A 24,950-nucleotide genomic window follows, 5' to 3' on the forward strand; every position below is an offset into this window, starting at 1 on the left:
GTCAAAGACAGAGACACAAAGAGAGACAGAGACAGGGATACAGAAAGAGACAGACAGACAGAAGAGACATAAAAATCCAAAGACAGATGGAGACAGAGGTGGAAAGGGAGGGGATAGAGAGAGACAGAGACAGACATAGAGACATTGAGAGAGAGAGAGACAGATACAGAGAGAGAGATAGAGACACACAGAGAGAAATATGAGAACATTACCTTCTACTTTTTGTCCCCACACTCCAAGAGGGCTGTATATAACCAGAGCACAGGGTTCTGAGACCTACAGTCAATTCTATCCCATTTATGAAGACTTGTTCATCTGTTCCTGGATTCTGAAATGCTGTTCTTGGCATCCTGAGCTCTGCCTGTTTCTTCATGCCCAGCTTAAACTCTGACCCATGCTGCCCAATACATGTTTACTGACTTGATGTCTCTGATTACTGTGACAGTGCTTAGAAAATACAGGCATTCATTTTAAATCACCTGTTTATGTAAAGCAAGGTGGGAAATAATTCATTCCTGATTTTCTCCACTCTTCTGTTATTATTCTGGTGCTGTTTTATTAAATAATAAATTTGAATTAAATTTCATGATCTTTATTTAAAATGTACTCAACCCTGAAAGCACTAAGTCTTATCTTCAATTTCAGTACAGAAATCTTAAAGTTTAGCATGGTGAATAAGTAATTCATTTTTTTTCATTTGCTTTTCTTACTAGCTCAGTCGATTAAGTGTGTTCTCCTAGTACCATCCATGACCCCAATGCAGAGAGAGAAAATGAACTTCTGCTGTTAGCAGTTTGTCCTGGTCAGGATTTGAGTTTTATTTTCCCACTGCTTCTCGCCTAATTGCAGTCTTGCTGTGCTGGTGTCAGTCTGCATAGCTCAAAACCCCATTAGCATTCAGTATTTAGAGAGTAAACATAATTGCTCACTAAGCTCTAAAAATACTTCAGCCTTATGTGCTTCATCCTTCTTTGTTAAAAATTCAGGCTTCTTAGGCTGTCCCACAAAGTGTATGTATCAGATTTTTTTTTTGCATTTCTTGTTGCCTGAAACTGGAACCACTTTTTGGCTTTGGATAACTGCATCTAAATCTATGTAGCTGAGAAAAACAGTGAAAAACCTATGAAGAGGACCAGGAAAGAGCAGTGTCACAAAAATCCAGAAAAGACAGAAGAGTCAGGATGAGAGGATGGTCAACAGGGTCAAATGCTTCACAGTGCTCATAAAGGATAATTATTGAGAAAAGGCTATCAGATTTGGCAATTAAGAGATAGAAAACATTCCACAACTAATTAAAATATATCTTGAAAATGTCAAATGGTACCCAAGAAGAAGCAAATATGCCCTCCTCAAAGATGGTGCTTTCTGCTGCACCCTGATGCAACCTCATCACTTCATGCCCCTCCCTAGCTTTATAGCTGGTCCCCTGACTCAATTGTCTTGCCACTCTAGCTTATTTCCTGCTTAGATGCCAAAGTGATTTTACTAACCTACAGGCTGGCCCATGTCATATCCCCTACTTCTGTTATATTTACTACCTTCAGAATATATTAAATTATACTTTCATATATGTATAAATTATACTCATACAAATTAACTTATATATTTATAATTTATGCCTATATATTTTATTTATAAATTTATACTTTTATACTTAGAAATTTATATAAAGGGGAGAGGGGAGGAAGGAGAAAAGAAAAAATATACATGATAATTTTGTTGTATATTTGAAAGTAATAGCAAGTTGTTCATAGTAAATTTGCATTTTCATGTACAACCATCTTTTTTATTGTACTGTTGTAGAAATGCTTGTTTTATTCCATAAATTAAAAATAAAACTGAAAAATAAAATATATATTAGTATGTCATACTTACATATAAGAACATATTAAATTATACTTACTACCCCAAGAATAAAATATGAAATCATGTTTTGTCTTTAAAATCTGTCACAAATTGTCTTCTACCTTTCTATCTTCTTCTCTTCCTTCCTTTCCATATACCTTTTTATTCAGTGGCACTGGCCTTACTGTTCCTTATACAGGATTCTTCCTCTCCCTACTCTGTTCCTTTTAACTGGCTAACTCCCATGTCTGGAATGTTACCTCTCCTTACCTCCAATTCCTGACTCCCCTGATTTTCTTCAAGATTCATTTCAAATCCTACATCTTCAGGAGGCCTTTCCAGGTTCTCCTCTCCTACTAGTGTCTTTACTCTGTACTTACTTTCCATCTTCTCTGTATATATCATTTATGTGCATAGCTGTTTGCACATGAGCTCTTTGGGGACAAAGACATTACCCTTTCTTTGTATCTGCATTACTCTGCTTGGCACATAGTAAATACTTATAAATGCATATTGACTGACTGTTAACCTTCATTTGAAAGTGAAACAGAGCAATGTACTGATGAAAGTGTTTTGGAAAGTGCTCTGGATTATGAATCAGGAGAACAGAGCTTTGGACTAGTCTGTGTGATCTGAGGTAAGTTGGTAATCTTTCTGGGGTCTCATTTTCTATAATAATAATAATAATAATAGCATTTACAAAGCACTTTACATTTTGCAAAGAACTTACAATATCTCATTTTATCCTTGCAACAACCTTGGAAAGTAAGTGCTATTGTTATCCTCATTTTAAAGATGAGGAAACAGGCAGACAGAGGTTAAACAACTTGCCCAGGGTCACAGAGCTAGGAAATGTTTGAAGCTTAATTTGAACATGAGTTTTTTTTTTTAATTCAGATTCAGCACTCTATTTGCTACTACCTAACTGCAAATGAAATAGTTGGACTACATCATTCCTTCACAATCTAAAGTTGTACAGTTTTATCATCCTTGCGTTTTGCAGAATATTTTGAAGACTTTGCTGGGAGGTGGCATTGGCAAACAACTCATTTATATAGATCATGGTTTTGTGCATTCTTAGCTTTTTGTATTTTTGAAGTCCTTGAAAAAAGTTTATGGCAGTGGTAGTGGGGATTACTCAACATGCTTCCTACACTAAGTAGCTTTAAGCCGCTTTTAAAGCAGCTTCAGAACCCCATGATGTCGTTTGAGTTATCCAAGATGAGATACTGAGTTGTGGCAGAAATGTTAACACACAGCCTTTGAGCTCTTACTATATTGCACTGTCCCTGAGAAATCTGGAGTCAATGGGGTTTTCAAAATGCCTCTTTCTCCAGAATGAGGTCCACATGACTCTGTTCTTCCTCTCATTCACATGCCTTTATTTGCTGGTATGTTTATTCAACATATAGAAATGTGCTTCCTTCCTGACTTTCCTCTTCCTTTCATTTTTGACATGGCTGTGGGAACTACATTTAAGCACTAAGATGGGATTAAAGGTAAAAAGAAACCTGATCAAAGGAAACATTGGCTTTCCTATGCCTCTCCAAGTTCATTTCATGGGCAACTCATTGTAGGAAGCACACGCAATTCATTACTCAGGGAAACTCTGCCCTCAATCCATGAATTATGAAGTAAGTTGCTTTTGCCAACTGACCCTTGTAAGACTGTGGGTCCAAACTTGTCTTTTTTCTTAGGGTTTTTCTGAGGAGCAAAAGCACTTTGAAAGCTTGTAGTCTTACATTTTTAATAGGAATTATATAAAAAATAACTGAGGCGCCAGTCTATTTATACAGATGCATACCTCATATGGCACTTCTGCTGGTGACTTTTAATGTGGCTAGTCTGTTAGTACATAGGGATTCAATTATAATTTTTTTATAAAGGAAATGTCAGTTCTTTTTCAAGAATCTGAGGTATTTGGGGCTAATCAGTTTCATAATCCTATTAGGATGGTTTCATTTGAAGGTGAAACAGAGCAATGTGCTGATGCATGAATGACCTTGACTTTTCATTTCTCACTCAGTGATTTAACTGGCTCCTTTGGAACCTGTGGAGCCCTGGTAAGAACAGGCCACTGAAAGTCTTTTTTGAAAATGAAACCTAAATCAATTCACTAAGAAATATGACCTTCAACAAGCATTCATTACATAACTGTAGTAGACAAGACTCTTTGTGAGGTATTGGAGATGTAAAGTACTATAAACCATAGACCTTTGGCCTTAAGGCACTTAACCACACCCACAATATCAACAACAATAATACTAACAAAAATTTATATAGTATTTACCGTGTGCCAGATACTGTGCTAAGTACTTTACAAATCTTATTTGACTCTGACAACAAGCCTCAGAGGGAGGTGCTATTATTATTCCCATTTTACAGGTGAGGAAACTGAGGCAAACAGAGTTTAAGTGACTTGTCCAGGGTCATACAGCTAGTTCGTGTCTGAATCCAGATTTAAACTCAGGTCTTCCTGACTCCAGTATCAGTGTTCTATTCACAATATCATCCTGGAAGACAGGACACACAGAACCATAGTGCATATTAGAATCAGATAATTGCATGTGAAAGTCACAGAGATATCAACAATATTCAGAAATGAGAGCGATCCTTCTGGTGGAGGGGATTTGAACCTGACTCAGACAGTGGTTCATTCTGTTACCTTAGGCAAATCACTTCGCTTGTCTGGGTCTAATTTTCTTATCTGTGAAATTATGAGAGCTAGGATCTAGTAACTTGTAAGATGGCTTCCACCTTCATATTCATGATCTTACACTTCCATAAGCCTATGAGTCTCCCAGAATATTTTCCAAGGATTCAGGTGAAAGGCATCAAATTTTTCTCCTATTTCCTTTCTCTGTCCTTGCAGAATTACCTTTTGGAATCAAGTGAGTCACAAGAGTGTATTATATGTTCACCACTGTCAAACATTACCAATGGTTTTGTATTTGTTTCAAGTGGAGATGTTCAGAGCATCCTCTGCTTAGGAAGCATGTGATGGTGACCACCTAATGAGCTGACTCATCCTGATCCTACTGGCCCAAAGTTTGTTTCTCTCTTCCCCTAAAATCCCCATAGCACTGCGATATTTTACACCACTCCTATGAAACTCAGCAAATATTGGTCCGAACTGAAATTATTTTTCTATGTTTGAATGCCTTTCCTCTCTACCAGGATGAGATGCAGTGTGGTTTACTGGAAAAATATCAAATTTGGAATCAAAGGACCTGTTTATTTGTTCCAACTCTGTCTTGTGTTACCTATGCAACCTCAGATAATTCACTTACCTTTCTTGCCCTCAGTTTCTTCATCTGTAAAAGGAAGGAGTTGGAGTGGATAGCTTCTAAGCTTCCTTCTAGCTCAAAATCTATGATTCTATGACTGCAGGCTCCTTGAGGGAGGTGGTCATATTGAATTTATCTTTATATTCTTCTTGGTCCTTATTATGGTGACTTGCATAGTAGGGGCTTAATAAATGGTTTGTAAAACGGATGTATGAATGGATAAGTGGATGGATGGAAGGTTGAATTAATTAATGATTCTGAAGAAAGTCAGAAATCATTTTATCATTCCTTTCTTGAAGGTGAGAGAGGAATAAATGAAGAAAAGGAACATTCAACTATTTCCAAATTATATTTTCCATTTATTTTTGTAGCCAAAGTATTGATCATTGCAGTGACCGACTTTTTTTTCACAGTAGTGCAAATATGAAAGCGTATGTGGAATGGAAAATAGCTTAAAATCATGTAGTTGAAGTTGAGTATGTGAGGAAGCAGTCAGAGCTAATAGCTTCTAATTGCTAATTTCAGTTGCTTGTAACTGTCATAATTTTATAATATTTTTGTACTGTATTTTTTTCCTCTCCTTTCGATCACAAATTCTTGAAGATGGGCATCATGACTTATGAGATTCTATGTATTCCTCATACATCTCTGATTTTTGCTTATGATGCACATATACATGTGTTACCTACTTCAAAAGAACTATGGCTTGTCCATATGATACTCCTTCCCCACTTCCACTTGAAGACCCTCCTCATCCTTGTAGAGAATTCCATGAGTTGTTGAGGCTAAAAAACTTATTACCCAGTAGATAATCTTCTGGTGACAAGGCTCTTCCCATTTAGTTAAGTCCTTGAAAGAGAGACACAGCCCAGTGTCTTCCATACAGTCATTCCCAAAGTGAATGATACAACCCCCTGGGGACACCGGAATGATACGGGGGTGGGGGGAGCTGGTGGTAGTAGTCTTGGGTGCAATTGGGGGGTGTTGAATAAAAATAAAGGGGTGGTGGAAGCATAAAGAAAGAAGAAAATTTTGAAAAAACATTCATACATGTTTCATCTGTTTGGCAACAGAGTTAAAATCATAGTGATTACATTATTTTCTGAATAAACATACAAAATGCAAGTTATAACTGATTGATCAGTGGTCAAGTCCACCAACAGGTCTTAACAAGCAAGTATTGACAGATGGGTGAGTGTATAGTGCATTGTCAGGAAGTCCAGTATGCATCTGCAGGAATATGTATGTAATGACTTGTTTACAATACAATACTATATAGTTACATGACCCAATATTGTGTCATCAAAATTTCAATTTAGAAAAAACCTCACAAATTTATAATAAATTATTAAATTTAAAATGAGTCATTTAAAATATTTTATGTTTTTTGAAATGATACAAATTTTACAAAAAAGTTAAAGGGTTAAAGAAAATAGATTTCTAGGGAGGTGCTGAGTAATTTTTTTTTTTTTTTTGGAAAGGAGCCAGTAAGTCAAATAAATTTGTGTACCTCTGACATAGAAGGTATTTTACAAATGTTTGTTTAATTCAAATGATGGAATTAATCCTGGGCCTAAACTTGAAGACTGTCTAACTTGGTAAGATTTGCCAAGAGCCTATGCAACTCTGACATAGCTTTCAAGAGCTCAGGGCCACTTTTAATACCATGATGATACACTGAACGGGGATTTTAGTAGGGGCAGCAGTGTGAGCAAAATGAAAATGATAAAATATTCCAGAGCTTCCACTTGTCTTCAAGAGTGAGGAAAGGGGAAAGAGAGTAAGTATTTATATAGTGCCTGCTATGTTCCAGGAACTATGTTGGGTGCTTCTGACAAATATTATCTAATTTGATCCTCACAACAACCATTTCACAGTTAAAAAAATACACTGAGGTAAATAGTTTAAGTGACTTTCCTAGAGTCACAGAAGTAGTAAGTATGATAAATGGGTTGAGTCAGAAGTGCCCTATACTTGATTGTGGTGGTGATTTTTTTCAATTAGAAATATTGGAATATGGTAGCATATTTTATTTTAACAACATAGAAATAGGTCAATGATGAAAGAGACAATAAACTAAAAATTTAAAAATTAAATAAAAATAAAGTCCAGCATTAGACTGGACTATGCTGAATGCACTTTTTACTTGATAAGCAAGTTTCAAAAAAACATTTTCTTTAAAAACAACTCTTAGAAGTAAATAATATATTATCATTTTAAAGATGAGGGCACTGAGGATTAGAGAGATTAAATGAGTTACACCTGGTTCCAAAGACCTTTGAACACCAAGAAATGTTTAAATAATGTGATCAATTACTCCAGCTTACCATATAAATCACCTCTCACTAGTAAGTAGTAAGTATAAAGCTGAATGGAACTCAGTTCTTCCCGATTCCAAGTCCAGTTTGCTCTCTCTGCTATCACTCAACAAACAGAATACGTAGTGTTTTTTTAAATTGACAATATGCTATAAAACGAACTAACGTACATGTACATATATGAATATATGCATGCATATGTCAGTGATTAATAATTGACATTCATATATGTGTATTAATTCTGGCATAATTTCTAAACAATGGCCTACATATTACAAAGATATTTTCAGTAGTCAACAAAATGATAAATCTATCTATTATGTTCTGCTCTGCTGCAACTGTCTGTGGTATCTAGCCACTTAGAGAGTCATTTGAAGGGCACAATACCTCAAACGCGGAAGATTTCTCCTTGGAGTATTCTGAATCTAATCAAGACTTAACTCAAGGGCCTGACTGCACAGAATTAAGTGCATTCCTTTCTTCAGAGGATCTAGAAACTAGAAAGAAATATTCAAATTTGCTTAAACTTGCAGGGAACTTTTTCTAATCGAGTGCTGGAGATAATAAACTAATCAGCCAAATTAAGTGGATGAGTGCACTAGGGTCTACTTGTTCTTTCTACCACATGATATAACCCAGTTACTGTGAGTAAAGTACTTTTATAAATGTGTTCTGTTATTATTGGAAACAACCAATCAACAAACATGTATCAAATACCTACTTAGTTTATATCCAGTCTCAGACACCTACTAGCTGTGTGACCCTGGGCGAGTCACTTGTAACCTTTGTCTGCCTCACTTTCCTTATCTATAAAATTTAGGAGAATGATAGTATATATCTTTCAGGGTTGTTGCGAAGATAAATGAGATATTGGTAAAAGGCTTTGTTAACTTTAAATTTCTAAAATTTATTGTTTATTTGTTTTTACAGTTTAAAAAAATTGAGTTCCAAATTTTTTCCCTTCCTCCAGTTCCTGCTCCACCTATTGAGAAGGCAAGCAATATCATATGGATTAAACATGTGAAATCAGCTTTGTAAACTTTTAAGTGCTATACAAATGTTACCTATTATGATTAGTTTGTGCTGGAAACTCTTCTAGGATATAAAGATAAAAGTAAAACAATGCCTATACCTGAGGAACTTATATTCTATTTCTTATTGTTTAAGTCATTTTTTAGTCCTTCCTGACTCTGACTCTTCGTGAGCCCATTTAGGGTTGTCTTGGCAAAAATATTAGAGTGGTTTGTCATTTCCTTCTCCAGCTCATTTTATAGATGAGGGAACAGAGGCTGAGGGTGAAGTGACTTTCCCAGTATCATATAGCTAGTATCTGAGGTCCCTTTTGAATTCAGGTCTTCCTGGCTTCAAGGCCAGAACTCCATCCACTGCACCATATTCCATTAGAGGACCCAAAAGAGATCTTGTGAGTGGTAGCATAGTACGGTGGGAAGAACACTGACTGAATTGAGAAGACCTGGATTCAAGTTCTTTGTCTGACAATACTATCCACATGACCTTTGGTAAATCATTTAACTTTCCTGAAATAAGGGGAATGAAGTTTCCTTACTTTCTACATACTCCTTACTACATGATTCCTTTGGCTCATTTTCCACACAACCTTAGTTTGCCAACTAAAGGAGGAAAATACTAGGAGTTTGAATAAGGTAGTTCTTAGGCCATCCCTTGAAAAATTAGCTGCAATGGTACTGGTTGGGTACATAATATATATACATAATAGTTTCATACTGACCTAGCTGTAGCTTTGAGATAAATTGGTTTGTAATAAAGGAGAACTATGTATTTCTCTCTTCTCCTCTCAGCAATGTTGAAGAGAGTACTTCAAGTAAAACAATCCAGTAAACTGAGCAAGTGGCCTGAAAAACTGGGGAACATTGAAGAGGATTAACTGTGATAAATTTGAGAGCAAGTATTTATTGGGGAATTTTATCAGAGAACTGGACCTGCCTTCTCATATGTATGTGGCTAAGGTTTTACAGATACCTGGAGAAAAAGTCTTCAGTGTTGGCTGCTGTTACTTTGACAGGCTCTAATTTGGGCTGTATTTGTTTTCATTGATTTATAAATAAGCTCTTTTCTTCTTTTAGTTTTATGAACCTTGTGCTCCTGAAAGGGTTAATGATGACACCTGTATTGTCAACATTGGGACATGAAACTGAGAAGTGAGAAACCCAAATTCTTCTTATCATGTGACACCAATACAATGAAGGCAGCTAGGTGGCACAGTGGATAGAGTGCTGGGCCTGGAGTCAGGAAGATTCTTCCTGAGTTCAAATGTGGACTCAGAAACTATGTGACATTGGACAAGTCACTTAATTCTGTTTGCCTCAGTTTCTTCATCTGTAAGATGAGCCACAAATGGCAAACCACCAGTCTTTGTCAAGAAAATCACAAATGAGGTCACAAAGAGTCAGACATGAATGATATGACTGAACAACAACAAAGTTGAAAAAAAGTGTTCTAACTTTCTGCTGGACTGTAGCTAATTATGGTTTGTCTATAAGTTAGGTTATTGTTTCTGAAAACTATTCTGCCATCAGCATTATAAACATAGCTGTTAATAAATCCTTTTCTCTACCAATTTTAATATTCTGAATTGTGACAAGAAGAATATAGATTTAGTTATCACCTCTGGAAAGTCATAAAATCAAATTACTTTCTTCAAAATTATCATAGATGAGTTGAGTCTCTGAATCTTCTGTCTTGTCATTTCTATTGCAAACAGATAATCTTCTAATTTACAACCTCTTCTTTCAAGTGAAGAATGTCCTAATTTCCTAGCTTTCAATGATGATACAGAGCAACCCTTCTAGACTATGTTAGAGCATAAACCAGAGTGCCTATTATAGAATATAACCATTAACATATCCATGTTTCACAAAGGGTCAGCTCAATAGTTAACCCTCAACTTGTTTTACCTACCCATTATTATTAACTGTTTATGTATTCCTTTCCTGAATCTGCTTGAAAATGCTTTTAACTGAGGCTATTCACCATAATATTTCAATTTGAACCTGAACTTGAAAATGGACTAGTTTGTTTGGGGAAAGAGGACACAAAACACTAGACAAATCAGACCCCCTCATTTTATAGTTAAGGAAATTCATGGCCTGGGAGGGTTAAGTCACTTGCCCAAGGTTATCCCTTATAGTAAAGTAACCATCAAAAGAGAAATTTGAATGCAAGTCTTTTGCTTCCAGAGATACTTCTCTTTTCACCAAACCATACTGCCTCCCTCCAAGTCCCTAAAAGAGATGTCAGAGATCATCCACTCTACTCCTATAATTTTATAGATGAGAAAAATGAGGGCCAAAATATTTTTCAGGTGTTAAAGCCTATATAAATGTCAGTTATTATTATTTGTAGAATCATTAGTAGTAGAAAATCTTATTAAAATGAGATACAAAGTTTCACACTTAGTAAGCAAAAACTGTTCTTGGTCTTGTGTTATTTTGCAAAATTTCTTTTATAGCTTTGTCTATGTGTGTGTGTGTGTGTGTGTATGTGTGCGCATGCACACATGCATGGAGTAATCCAGGTGGAGAACTAATTTTATTCAAATGGAACTAGCATGTACCCCTTTTACTATCAGGGCAGGAAGTTCATCCTGTGAAAGATTTTTGGTCTGTGTTTTTATTGTAATAATTTTCTATTTCTTAGCTTCCATATGATACGTAATATATGAATAAGAAATAGAAAAGAAAATGAAAATTTCTTAATGTCTTTGTTATCAACATAAAAGATAGAGAAATAACAATATTGAAGTTAGGAAGACCTTGGTTCACATTCTGATTATGGTACATATCAAAAAAGTGTGTGCGTGTGTGTTTTTTTTTTTTACTTTCATAAAAAAGAGATGTTTATTCTGAAAATTTATGCATTAGACCAATTTTGCATTTTAATAAAGTACCTACAGCTTAACTAAATAGAAAATTATAAAGTCAGTCAATAACATTGAATTCATCCTTGACCCATATGTCCTGTCATTTTTAGGCAACTCTCTAAGACTATAAATTAGAGTGCTGGATTTGGAGTCAAAGGTTCAAATTCTAGCTATACCATGTATTGGTTAAGTCAAGCAACCTCACTGTTTTTCCTCATCTGTAAAATGAATTATATTAGATGATTTTCTGATTCTTAATCTATGCTCCTATGATCCTACTATTTACTGATCTGAATTAGTGGAGGTCAATTCACAGGCAGAGGTCTTACCTACACTTATGAGGACAGGATTATTTTTTTTTTTGTTGTTTTTGGAGGGGGAACACATTGTAGGTCATGATATTAACTGCTTACCTGAAAAGTCAAAATTTCTATGGGAAGTTTTTTTTGTTCAAGAGAACTCAAGGGTTTACATTACAACTTAAAACATACTTCAAGGTAGGTGTGAACCTGACATCTCTCAGTTTGAGTCATTTGAAAAGGGCAATTTGATCTCAAACAAAAATAGAAGGTTCTAAAGAATCTATTTAAAATTAATATTTCAGGCTTCCTTTTGATTTTTTTTTAAAGAGGCCTTGCTTCCATATTGTAGTATTTTCCACACAGATCATTTCTTTCTAGGAAAAACTCTTCAGTGCTATGAAGGGAAATGTTTATGGATCTATCCCAATGAAAATAAACACTTATAGAGATGAATAATATGCTCTGAAAATCTGAATGTGCATTGAGAAAACCATTTTAACTTTGGCTTTTAGAGGAACAACACAGAAAAAAACTTTGGCCCATGTAGTTTCCAACTAAGATATACCTTAGCATGATATAAAGTTGATTTGGACAATCACTAGAATTTCCACGATATATGTATGTATGTATGCATGTATGTATGTATATAACACACTCATGTATGTGTACACACATACATATACATATATGTGTGTATGTGTATTACTTTCCCCACATTTAAGTGTGAGAGATTTAATTCCATAAATTACACACATACACACGCATGTGTGTGCATGTGCATTTCACCCCATAAAGTCCAGGTAGTCTTAACTTGCAAATAGAAATATATACACATATGAAAACATACAAAATACATGCACACCTGTGTTTAAAATTGTTATAGTCATACATGTTTAAACATACGTATACACATATGAGTGTATGTCTATATGCATGTGTAACTACATTTCAATGTAATTATTTTCATTAATGATCATATTTTATTTTTTGCATTTAAAAACATTATTCTGAGAATAGCTCTATAGGCTTAACTAAAATACCAAAAAGGTCCAAGACACAAAAAATGTTTAGAAACCCCTACTCTAAGAATTAAGGCTGAAATTCCTACCTCCGCCTGCCTGGAGGTATTTCAAGCACATCGAATCCTGCTACATGTGCCCTTTGCCATATCTTAGCACACTAGGACAGAGTAAGGGCATGGCTTTTGCCAGGACTTTGAAGATTTACTTCTTGACTGTGAAAACCATGAGGCTTTCGATTATTTTTATGACATTCCCCCCAATGGCATTTAATTATTTTTATGACAATTTCCCACCCCTACCCCCATGGCTTTTATGCTTTCACAAGCAGTATGCCACTTTTAGGCTGTAAACAATTGTAAATCCCTCCAGGGCCAGACTTTATGAGACTCATTCTGCCTAGATTCTTAGAAGGCTCCATCTGCTTAACTTTTGATGGGTGACACTAATCCTAGTATCATGTACAAAGGAATAAAATGGTTAAGGGAGTAGTCAGCCCTGCCACCTTCCCCAGTCCAACTTAGAGACGGAAGTTAAAAAGGGCTTCTGTGGATGGTTACACATTTCCTTGAGGTTGGGTTGAAGGTCATTATTTTGAACTAATAGTTGACCTCTCTGGCTTCTCAAAGTCCATTAAGCTTAATGGTATGAGTTAATTTGCTGTGCTATAGGCCTGAGTGGTCTTCATTACAAGCATACTTTCTGATCTTCCTTCTTCTCCCTCACTTATGAGGTAAGAGCTGGTTTGGTTTTAATAGCTTTGCATAAAATTGCCCAGAAGAATTAATGTACATTCAGATAATGAAACAGATTCACAGTAAACCTTCATCCTTCTACTATTCAGATTGGGGGGAAGGGAATGATTGCAAAGCACTTGAAAAAAATGACAAACTATTTTCCTTTACCAGATTTATGAGTAGGATTTTTTATGCCTGGGGCAAATACCACAAAATACTCAGGCAATAAACATGAAGAGCACTTTCATTTTGAATTGCAGAGGTGGGGGACAGGCACCAGTTACTGCTGGATTAACTATAGATGGAGGGGGTCAGAATGGGGAAGGAGATCCCCAAAGTCTGTTATTTGGGAGCTTCTTTTAACTAGTATTTTTGCTAAATGAGTGTGAAGCTTTGATGTAGAAGTCTAAGTGTTAGACATTAAAGATGGAGAGAAAGGACTCATAAGTAAAAAGATATTTGTAGCCATATTTTTGTTGTTGTTGTTGTACTCAAGAAATAGAAGCAAAATGTGTGCCCATCATTTGGGGGAAGCTCTTGAATAAATAAATGGTGGCACATCAATGCAATGGAATATTATGATACTGTAAGAAGACATGATAGATATGAAGAATTCAGAGAAACTTGAAGAGACTAGCATAAACTAATGTAAAGTAAGATGAATGGTAATTATTTGCTATGAGATGTCTTAGTGAAGGAGTATAAATTAATGGAAAGCTATAAATATAAAAAAGAGAAGACCAGGGAAGGAAAAGAAGGGAAGAGAAGAAAAATAATAAAATATTGAGATATACACAAAGAAAATGTTTTAAAATTTAGAAGGGGGCAAAAGGAAGACTTTTATTTCTACCTTGTTCAATTTAATGTAGTTTTTGTTTTTGTTATTGTTTTTTAGAAACAAATTTCTAAAACAAGTTCATAGTTTCATATATGATCATTTTTGGTTTGGTATATTAGAAGGTTTCTGTGATGACTGTTAAGTTCATAATAAAAAAGAAAAAAAGAATAAAACACAAATACTGTCAGAACTTTCCATATTCAATAACTTCTAAATCTGCTACCATCTTACTGTGAAACCCTTTATCAAAACCCCAATCATCCCACCCAAGTTATGTGTCTGCCCCTTCCTTTCAGAGCAAAAAAATGAGACTCTAGTGGTTTTAGTGAGCTCCTGACCACCTCATAATGGATTAAGGTCATTCTCTCACATGAAGAATCTGAAATATCCATGTTTCTTAGCATACATAAATAGTAGATTCACAACAAGTTTGGTTTCTATATACTTTGCTTTGCTGCTTTCACATTCTAGTATAACAATTTTATGGAAATAGACCTGTTTGGGCTTGGTTTTATTATGTCTTTAATTGGAAAAGGATGATAGGATCTTTGAATATGTTTCCCTCTGTTTTATGAAAACTTCCATTAAAGTATATATTTTATTTTGTTTTGTTATTTTGAAAAGTATCTTCTGTATAAAACTCATTTTTTAAACAATTTTCCCCTTAAGAATTGCCAGGCTAGAAAGGCAATATTTTCTAGGTACCCTTAGATTGAACTTAAATGATGATGGACCACAGATGGCACCGATAGATCAATATCTAAACTCTCTTTTGATTTTTCTGCCTGCCTAGGCTCTTCAATAATCTGCAAAACTGTAAGCCAGGCCCTACTCAGAACATGGCAGGGCATGAAGTGGTATCCATAAGCACTCCTGCAGGTGGTGCTGTAATCTTACAAGTTTTTCTAATCTCAACAGTGACCAGAACTGGCCTCCATTATAGCTCAGCTCTGTATTGATTTTGACCCTTAGGAAAAGAAAATGGAAAAAGTAATGAAAGAACAGTGAAATCTGAGAAGCAGTCACTTCTTTAAGAGAATGAGGAGAAATTCTGCTAAATAGCTTTGGAAATAAAAAAAGAAATAAATGTCACTAATTTTAAAAATGAATAAAAATTCTTTAACAGCTCACCATCCCACCCAATGTAGTAAAAAAAAAATAAAATAAACGCTTCTTACACAAAATGAGGGGAAAAAATTTATGGGTAAACATTATCTAAAATTCTCCAAAAAAAATAGACTTCTCTGGGGAAAAAAGTTAGCAAGTATGCTTTTTAATGAAAGAGTCAATATATCCCAATGAGAACTGAAATGATCACATTTGAACCAAAGTTCTGGGGTTATATCCCCAGAAATCTGTTGTCTCTAAGAATTCTCCTAGTTTCTCAATGTACAAAGTTGACGAAGTGAAGTTGGAGAACTTCACTGATTTTTAAGAGGAAAGTGTTTGTAGAGAATCTTGTTAGATTTATGACTTTTAATAGACTACACAACAAATAAGAGAAATTTGAGATTTGAAGCTATATATCACTGTTATTTCTTTCTGTACCAAAACAAAGAAGGTGCTATCAGTTCTTTAAGTGGCAAATTAAAACAGAAACAAAAAGGTCATCTCCATGTATCTTCAAGACTGTCAATAGACATGGATGACTGTTCTGAATTTTCTATGCTCTTTACACTATGAAGGGGTGAGGAACCTGTGGCCTTGAGGCCATATGTGGCCCTTTAGGTCCTCAAGTGTGACCCTTTGATTGAATCCAAATTTTGTTCTGTGAAGTTTGTATTCAGTCAAAGGGCCACACTTGAGGATCTAGAGGGCCACATGTGGCCTCAAGGCCACAGGTTCCCCACCCCTTCTCTATGCTTTCATTTTCTCCCTTGGTTTAGAGCAATAACTTTTGAAATTGTTTCCTTATGAACTCTGTTAAGATGTGGTGTGACAACCTTAATAATAAGTCTGGGCCATATTCACATTGCTACCAAAATTATCATCTCTGATTCACTAGCTAAATGTGTGGTGAAGTTTTCATTGGAGGCATTTCTCCTCTTTTAGACTCTCCTAAATTGTCTAAGACCTCTGAAGACTAATGATGCATAGCTTTCTTTTCCTTCTCTTCCTTCTGCCCCACCTAATTAAGTTTGGTAGCTATCACTATAGACAAATACACTTGATAATGATAAAGAATTGTTTTTCATCCATTAAACATGAAAAAAATTCTTTCTTGACTGATGGTTTTAAAGTATAGTAATTATTCAGAAAATCCTAAAGGACAAAGAAGAAAATACTGGATGGTTTTTCTATGTCTAGCAGAGTAACCTTTATAAATGAAATAATGAAAAGGTTCTGTAAGTAAATAGATATCTCATGTTTCATGCTGTGATTACTCACATAAGGAAATTAAGGTTATCCTCTCAGATTTTAAAGTACAGTAAGGCAGATGATATAGGCATCTAGTATATTTTATGTGGTGTATATATATTATATATATATATACATATATGTGTATATATGCCACAGGTTATACCTTAAAACTATAGATTATAGAGAAGCTTATATGTTTTATTAGAGGGGGTTTCGCGTACCAGTGAAATCACATGATCAGTTCCCATCCCTTTCCTTTAGAAACAAACAATATTCTCCATGTTGAAAAAGAAATTTAAAGTGAATGAGTATAGCCTTCTTTTTTATAAAGTTAGAAGAAAAGCATACAAATGAATTCATTGTTTACCATAATTAGAGAAATGCTTTATCCAGGCCTATGATAAAAATAGTTTTAGTATGCTCAGGTTTAGATATTGACATAGAGTAGAAAGATGACTAACCAATTTATTGGATGTGAAGATTGTAAAGGATGATCCCAGTAGTTCATTTGAGCCACCTTAGTCATTTATATTGGGTGGTGGTGGGGAAGAACTGTGCATATGTGGTTGTTTATGCATTTGTGTGCTTTTATTTGTGGATTTCATAAAAGCTTCTTAGTCATTTCAGCAAAATATAGACAAGAAGTCTCTCTTTAGACTAGAAATCTTTAATGTATACATTAAAACCATGCAAAATGCATGAAAGTCACAATTATAGAAATGTCTCTTCAAATATTTGCTAAGGTTTGAAATCAAATGAAAGGATGAGCAAGGTAATATACATTTGTCTGCTCCTATCATCATCTTTATTGATATATATATATATATATATATATACATCCTGAAATAATCAAATGTCTGGCAAATGCATAAATAAGAATATATGTGATATGCATACATATAGGCAGACATACATGTGTATACATACAGAAGTGATCATAGGATGGATCTACTAGAATAATAGATAATATAATTTATTATGTACATAAAATTAATAATATGTATATAGTCATACATGATTCTAATGCATTAATTAATCAGTACATTGTGATATAATTATGTAGTATGTAATGTATATTAATGCATTGATTAATATGTTTTGGTATATGAATGTAATATGATTATATGAATATGATTTTTAATGTTCTGGTGTTCAAAGACTTTCCTGACCTACCTCCCCACCCACACACACCTTTCCAGTCTTACACCTTACTCCCTGAAATGTATTTTCCTATCCAATGACATCAGCTTCCTTGCTGTTCCTCAAACAAGACATTCCATCTCTCAGCTCCAGACATTTTCTCTCTCTGTCCCCCATACCTGGAATGTTCTCTGTCTTCATGTCCAAATCCTGGCTTCCCTGGTTTCTTTCAAGTCCCAATTAAAATGTCATCTTCTGCAGGAAGCCTCTTCCAACCCCTCTTAATTCTAGCACCTTCCCTCTTTTATTTCCAATTTTCACATCTATAGCTTGTTTATATATGTTTCTTTGCATATTATCTCCCCCATTACATTGTAAACTCCTTAAGGACAAGGACTTTTTGACTCTTCCTGTATACCTAGCTCTTAGCCTAGTATCTTACACATAATAGACAATACATATTTTTGATCAACTGACTGAATAATTTATTCTACCACACATGATAGCTTTAGTACGTATTCATATACTTATACAAATATAGAAAAATATATATACAAATACATGTACATGCATGTATTATGTATGTGTGTATATATGTATATGAACACAAATACATGTACATGCATGTATTATGTATGTGTGCATATATGTATATGAACACACACATGTATGTGTGTGTGTATATATATATATATATTCTACTATACCTGTAAATCATTGTTTCATCCATCCATTATATATCTCTCTGTTTTACCAGATCATTTTACCACAGGGAATGCCTGATGAGAAAATCTATTCATGCATATTAGCATATACCCTACTTCTTTGTCTTAGTGTTGTCTCGAGATACTGAGAAATTCAGTGTAACCTCAGGGTCACACAGTCAGTGGCAAAAAAAAAAAAAAAAGAAGATACAGCCTCCCTAAAAGCACTTGCCACTATTTTGAGTGGTATTTCGTACAAAGTCCAAACAAAAGGATTCTTTATTAATGATGATGTTAGTCAATTGCTCCTTTTTACATGTGGCACTCTATGGATTTAGTTCAACCCTAAAACACTGCAAAACCATCCAGTGAAATCTATACTAATGCAAAATAGTTTGGACCAACCATCCACATGGGAATAACAAAATACAAAATGTCTATTCACAATACTATAGTCTTCTTAACAGCCAAGGTGTTGAACAAACCTTTCCTTATATGTCTTCTACTGGCACTGGACAAGAATTATGGGTGGGACTGAGATGTGAGCAGGAGGGGATGGAATAACCTGTGGTTGTGATATTGTGCATGCTTTTATGATTTCTAGCTGTTGCAAAACCCCCTTTTCTCATTATCCAAATGATTCTATGAGGAATCTTGGAATACCACAAGTTTGGAAGTTTTAAAATGACAGAAACATACATTGTTATCATAAGCAACTTTGAGCACACAATCAGCAATAATTTTTATGTGAGAAATGGCACAAAAGATCTTATCTTTGTTATGTATTTTTGGGGGTAGGTTGATGAAGAATTGGGAATGAGTTGGAGAGCCCAAAAATACATTCGTATCTGAAAAATAATCAAGTAGTAAACGCAAGACATCCAGGTAGATTTAAAGGATTTTTTTTAGGGAGTAAATATGGACTATTCTGGTGATGTTTCTTTTCCCTAAATTCAACAAACAATCTCCCATCTCCATGTATTTTCATAGACCATCTCCCCCATTCCTTGGAATACTAGTGCCTCTTTAACTTGCTTTTCAGAGTCTTTCTCTTCCTTCAAGGCTCAGATCAAGTACCACTTATCCTTGAAGCCATTCTTATTGTCCCAGCTGAAAATTTTCTCTTTCCTCAGTTTTGTTGAGGGCACTTGGTTTTGATCTCTCCTTTACTCTTTTCCCATTCCACTATATGTTATACTGGGGTGTATAGGGGTGTTCAGGGAGGACTAACACCTCTAGTGTGAGGGCTTGCCAAGCCCTATTCACGGCTACACATCCATCCTTGGTGTCCACTGGCCACCTAACTCTCACCTATGGCTCCAAGAATCTATAGCATGTACGGCGGCCACACCTCAGTAAAACCATCTGAGCAGACAGGCTAAACCAGGCTGAGGGTAACAAATAGGCCTCAAACCCATGGGTGAATTAGGGAAATATCTACCTCAAGCATGTGAAGACTTTCCCCAGTGGAAAAGGCAGAGGAGAACAATTTGTTCAAATGGCTATGTTTGTACTTGTAACATTAATACTTAAAATTATTTGTACTTAAAATTAAGGCAAACATCTTAACAATTAAAAAAAAGTGTGTGGTCAATTTTTAAATAATCAAATTATTTAACTATGCAAGATATAGCTGTTGTTGTTGTTACTGTTTAATAGTTTTGTGTTGCCTATCAGACAACATACAACTCCTCAACCTGGAAATTAAAGCCCTCAGTGGCTATGATCCAAGTATTCTCCTTCACGCAATCTGCTGCTGCAGCCAAATCGGAGTTAGAGGATCTTGGTTCTAATCCTAGCTTGACCACCTACTTCCTGTATAATCTTTGATAAATCATTTAACCTCTACTGGGTCTCATTTTCTCATCTATAAAACGCATGGGGTTGGACCAGATGACCCCTGAGGCCTCTTATAGTTTTAATGTAAGATGATATGATGCTCAAGGAATTCAAAATTTGGAATGCTGTACTGACATATATACCTTAGTGTCCCCTTAAATTCCCTGGTTTCCCAGTTCATTACCATTCCTAAGCTCCCATGACTTTAGTCTTCATTTCCCCTCAGCCCTTCAGAATAATGGTCAAATTTTGTTCTGTCATCTGTAAATGTCCTATCTCTATCACACAGGACTCTGAATTCCCTTTTCCTGACCATAATTTCATGTCCTTAAATCTCTCCATCTACTTCATCTTTCTAAATATATTCTTCATCTTTACTATGACATGAAATCACTCTACCATTCTTAATTCTCCTGTTCATTGCCTTTGCTTTATCTTCACTTTCATCCCCTCACAGTCTTGGCTATACGATTAGCTGATTTAACCATATACTACCAACCATTATTCATTTTTTTTGAATCGCTCTGTTCCCTCATGCCCCACTGCCAATTATCTCTTGCAAAATCTCAGTACTTAAAAATATTTTCTTGATGGAATTGAATTAAATTAAACTCTCTAATTTGTCTATATAGAGCTGCTCCTGGCATGTGCAAAGTCCTGAATATTTTTTTGGCAGGGCCCCTATCTATATAAACAATCTGATTAAAATGTATTACAAAATTCATGGGCCCATGTGAGATATACTGATTTATTGATGAAGATTTAGAGTAATTAGCTTACAACATTCATCTTTTCATAGCATGTATTGTGATTTAAAACATTTAATTATAAAGAACCCAAACAACTGTCTAAATTTGGGGTACTATTGTCCATGAGACCATATTAGTTACAATTCCATCTGCTGTGTGTAACCATTGACAGAAAGTAAATCTCCCCACCCAATTCTCCTGGATATTTCATGGAAACAGTTTATACCATGACAGCTCACTTGACTCCTGTGATGTTCAAAGTATCTCAACATGCCAAAAATCTTCATAACTTCATTTTCAGAAAGTATTGTCAACTCCATTCAATAGCTGATGCACAGAAATTAGAATACATTGAGCAGCCCACTGTCACTATAATACACATTCCAAGAAAAACTGAAAATGTTGCCTTTTATGCAACAGTGTCAAAGAACAAAACTCAGTGAATAAAAACTTTATTACAGATCAGAAGTCTTTTGGTATGCTTTATGTAAAAGTCCCTGCTTAGAAGTTCCTGATAATGACATTCATTAAGAGCAAAGAATTTAATACATTTTTTGCAAATTACACTTAAGTTTAAATGATTATTTGTTTAATATTATTTGCTATATGGCAGAATACTTAATCAGATGCTATAATTTAGAAAAGGACTTATTCCCTACTTCTGCCTCAATCAAGTAATGATTTCATGATTTCATTTGATGCAAATTCTTATTATATCAGACAGACACATATAAAACATAAGTACCAAACACATTGCTATTATAATCCAACTGAAGAATGATCATGCCTGGGGTAGCTATGTGGCACAGTGGATAGAGCACTGGCCCTGGATTCAGAAGGACCTGAGTTCAAATTTGGTCTCAGACATATAAAACTTACTAGCCGTGTGACCCTGGGCAAGTCACTTAACCCCATTGCCTAGCCAAAAAAAGAAAAAGAAAAAGAAAAAAGAAAATCTTGTCATGGTCAAGTTAATCTGGTTGGTAAATAAGACAGAAGAGTCTGGGTTAAATGGGACTGCCCCATAGAACTGATCATTTAGACATTCAAGTCAGCAGTTATGCTGTTATATGCAGTTATAAGAGATAGTGCTGAGTATTAGGAAAAGCAAAGCTTACTGATCATCGCTGTTACCAAAGTTATAGATAAATTCAGGAGAAAAAGTGGTATCTACCCTCTCAGTACTTAGATCCAAAGGCACAAACAAATCTAGGGGAATGAGCCTAGCTCAAGCAAGAGACTGAAAGGAGATACCTGAGCAGACAAGGGTATATAAAAGGTAGAATGGACCCTCAAGGTATCATGATCATTGTTAAACCAGCCATGAATTGTTACCAGGTAAGCTCATTTATTTCTCAAGAGCCTGAATGGTAGCCCTATATTATAAAAATTCCAAAGCAAAATAAGAATGATTTTTTTAAATTATCAGTCCATTTAGTTTATTCACCCATCCCACCCAAACCTTTCTTAAGCTGATGAATGTAAGTAATATGCTCTGATTCTAGGGTATGTATTTCCCATTAGTATCTAGAAGAAGAAAAAGATCTTCAGAAGAAGTAAGATAAGGTAATATTTCTTACAAAGCACTTCAACTGGTATTAGAGAATAATTTATAGGAGAGGATCTGATCTAGTACGGCTATGATGTTAAACTTTATAACCCCTTCCATCCCCTTCCCCACTTCAGCAAACATTAAGAGTATAACCCCAAGGGCCATTAATTACTGGAATGCATTTAAACTTTCTCCCTGGAGATCATGGTCCATGACTCTGTATTTTAGTGCATTGCTGCTCAAGGCCCTAAGCTCTCTTGAGCAGGAAATACTGACATTAGTGTGATGGACAATCACTTAAAACTTTGAGAGTAGAACAAAATGTTTAGCAAAACAGAGCAATAGATTAATGATTGTAGAGCCAATCTTTTTTTTCCTCATGTGCTGCAAGTTTGTTTCAACAATTCATTTTTCCAGTGGAAAAATCAAAATAAATTGCATAGGCCTTATATGTCAAATATTTAATTTAATGTCCAAAATTCATTTATTTAATATTCATTCTAATTTATTATTTTATATTGATATTAAAATATTTAATTATATTATTATCCTACCTATGAAATGTAAATTTTAGCAGTAACATGGAGAAGAATTCTTATCATATATTTGTAGCTGTGAAAAATAAAGCTTTTCAGTAAAAATAATATATCAACAAAAATTATATAATGGTATATATTCCTACATATAAAAATGGTTTTAATTTTCAACATCACTCTTGCATCATATTCTCTGTTAGCATTTGCAGCAAATTCTAAACCAAATGCAATACAAAGAAAATTACTTCCCTTTTAAGCCATCTCAATATTTATATTCAGTTCAAAATCACACACACACTTAATGATACATTGTCTATCAGCATACCCAGCATTGGGCCCTAAAGACTTTGTTATGTGGAAATGTTTTCTACTTCCTTAAATCTTGAAAATATTTATTTTTTATCACTTATCATATTAAACCCCAATGAATTCTTGTGTTGTAATCTTCAATCAACAATAACAAATATCGTCTTTTGCTATTATCATATTCTTTAGATTATTATACAATGGAAGTATGTCATTTTAGAGGGTTAAAATGATATATTTTTATTTCTTCTTTTAAGATCAGATTGTACCCCATTTCTTCACTGTTTCTTCAAAGAATGACTTATGTGCAACCTGGAGACTGTGTGAGGCAGGGATTTTGTGAATTTAACCTGATTTCACACTGAGATCCTATCACTTGGGTCATTTATGCAGGCATGAAGTCATTGCTTTACTATTTCACCATTAGGATAGCCAGAAAACAGGATAGCAGAATGATGACATGGCTTTTTTTTTTTTTTTTTGGCTAGGCAATGAGGTTAAGTATTTGCCCAAGGTCACACAGGTAGTAAATGTTACATATCTGAGGCCGGATCTGAACTCAGGTCCTCCTGACTCCAGGGCCGGGGCTTTATCCACTACACCACCTAGCTGCCCCTATGACATGGCTTTTAAGGGTAGTATAAGTATATCATTGAAACAAAGCACTAGGAGAAAAAAAAACTCCAAAAATATATTCACCACAATATGCAAATAATTCAGGCTTGTGAAAAGTTAGAGGAATTGAGATAATTTCATATTTTCTCTGTGACTCCATATTTGTTTAGGTTTAATCAAAGAATTTTTAGCCATAGGTTATTTGACAAGATTTGAGAAGACAAATCAAAAATTTTCTGGAACACATTTGTTTCACTTGGAGTGCGGTCTTGTCATGTCACTCAGGAATGTTTTATCCCAACTAAAAGCAACAAAAAGAGTTGATTGATGATGGTACTGTTTTCTTATTTCAAGTGACTGCATTTACCTAAATGCACAAAAACATTCAGCAAATGTGTTAGGTAAGCATGAGAAAATAAAAACCATTGTAAGAAGCTTGGAATGTTCAGTATATCTGTTCCTTCTGGGGGGAAAGTAGAGGAGTGAAAATTATGCAGTGGTGTAATCACTGGAAGATATAATTCTCGCCCTTAAAAACATTAATATTTTTAGTTTTTATACCACAGACACTTTCAAATAGATCCTTCCTCCCACATTTTCCCAGAGAGGCAACCTTTATAACAAAAAATTTAAAAAAAAAGAATTGAGTGAAATTAACCACCTCTACAAAATCTGATGTTATGGATAATATTACATACCATAGTCTTCAAACTCTGCAAAAAAGGGAAAGAGTTTCATTTTTATTTATCTTCTTTGAGGGGCAAGTTTGTTCATTGTAATTTCATATCATTCAATTTCATTGTTGTGTTGTTCTTTTCATTTATGTTGTTTACCTCATTTTGCATCAGTTCTTTCAAGTCGTCTCATTCCTTTCTGTAAGGGCCAGCTAGGAGGTTCCGGG

The sequence above is a fragment of the Vombatus ursinus genome, unplaced genomic scaffold (genome assembly GCF_900497805.2).
Source record: "Vombatus ursinus unplaced genomic scaffold, bare-nosed wombat genome assembly UNPS02006779.1, whole genome shotgun sequence".
Lineage (NCBI taxonomy): Eukaryota > Metazoa > Chordata > Mammalia > Diprotodontia > Vombatidae > Vombatus > Vombatus ursinus.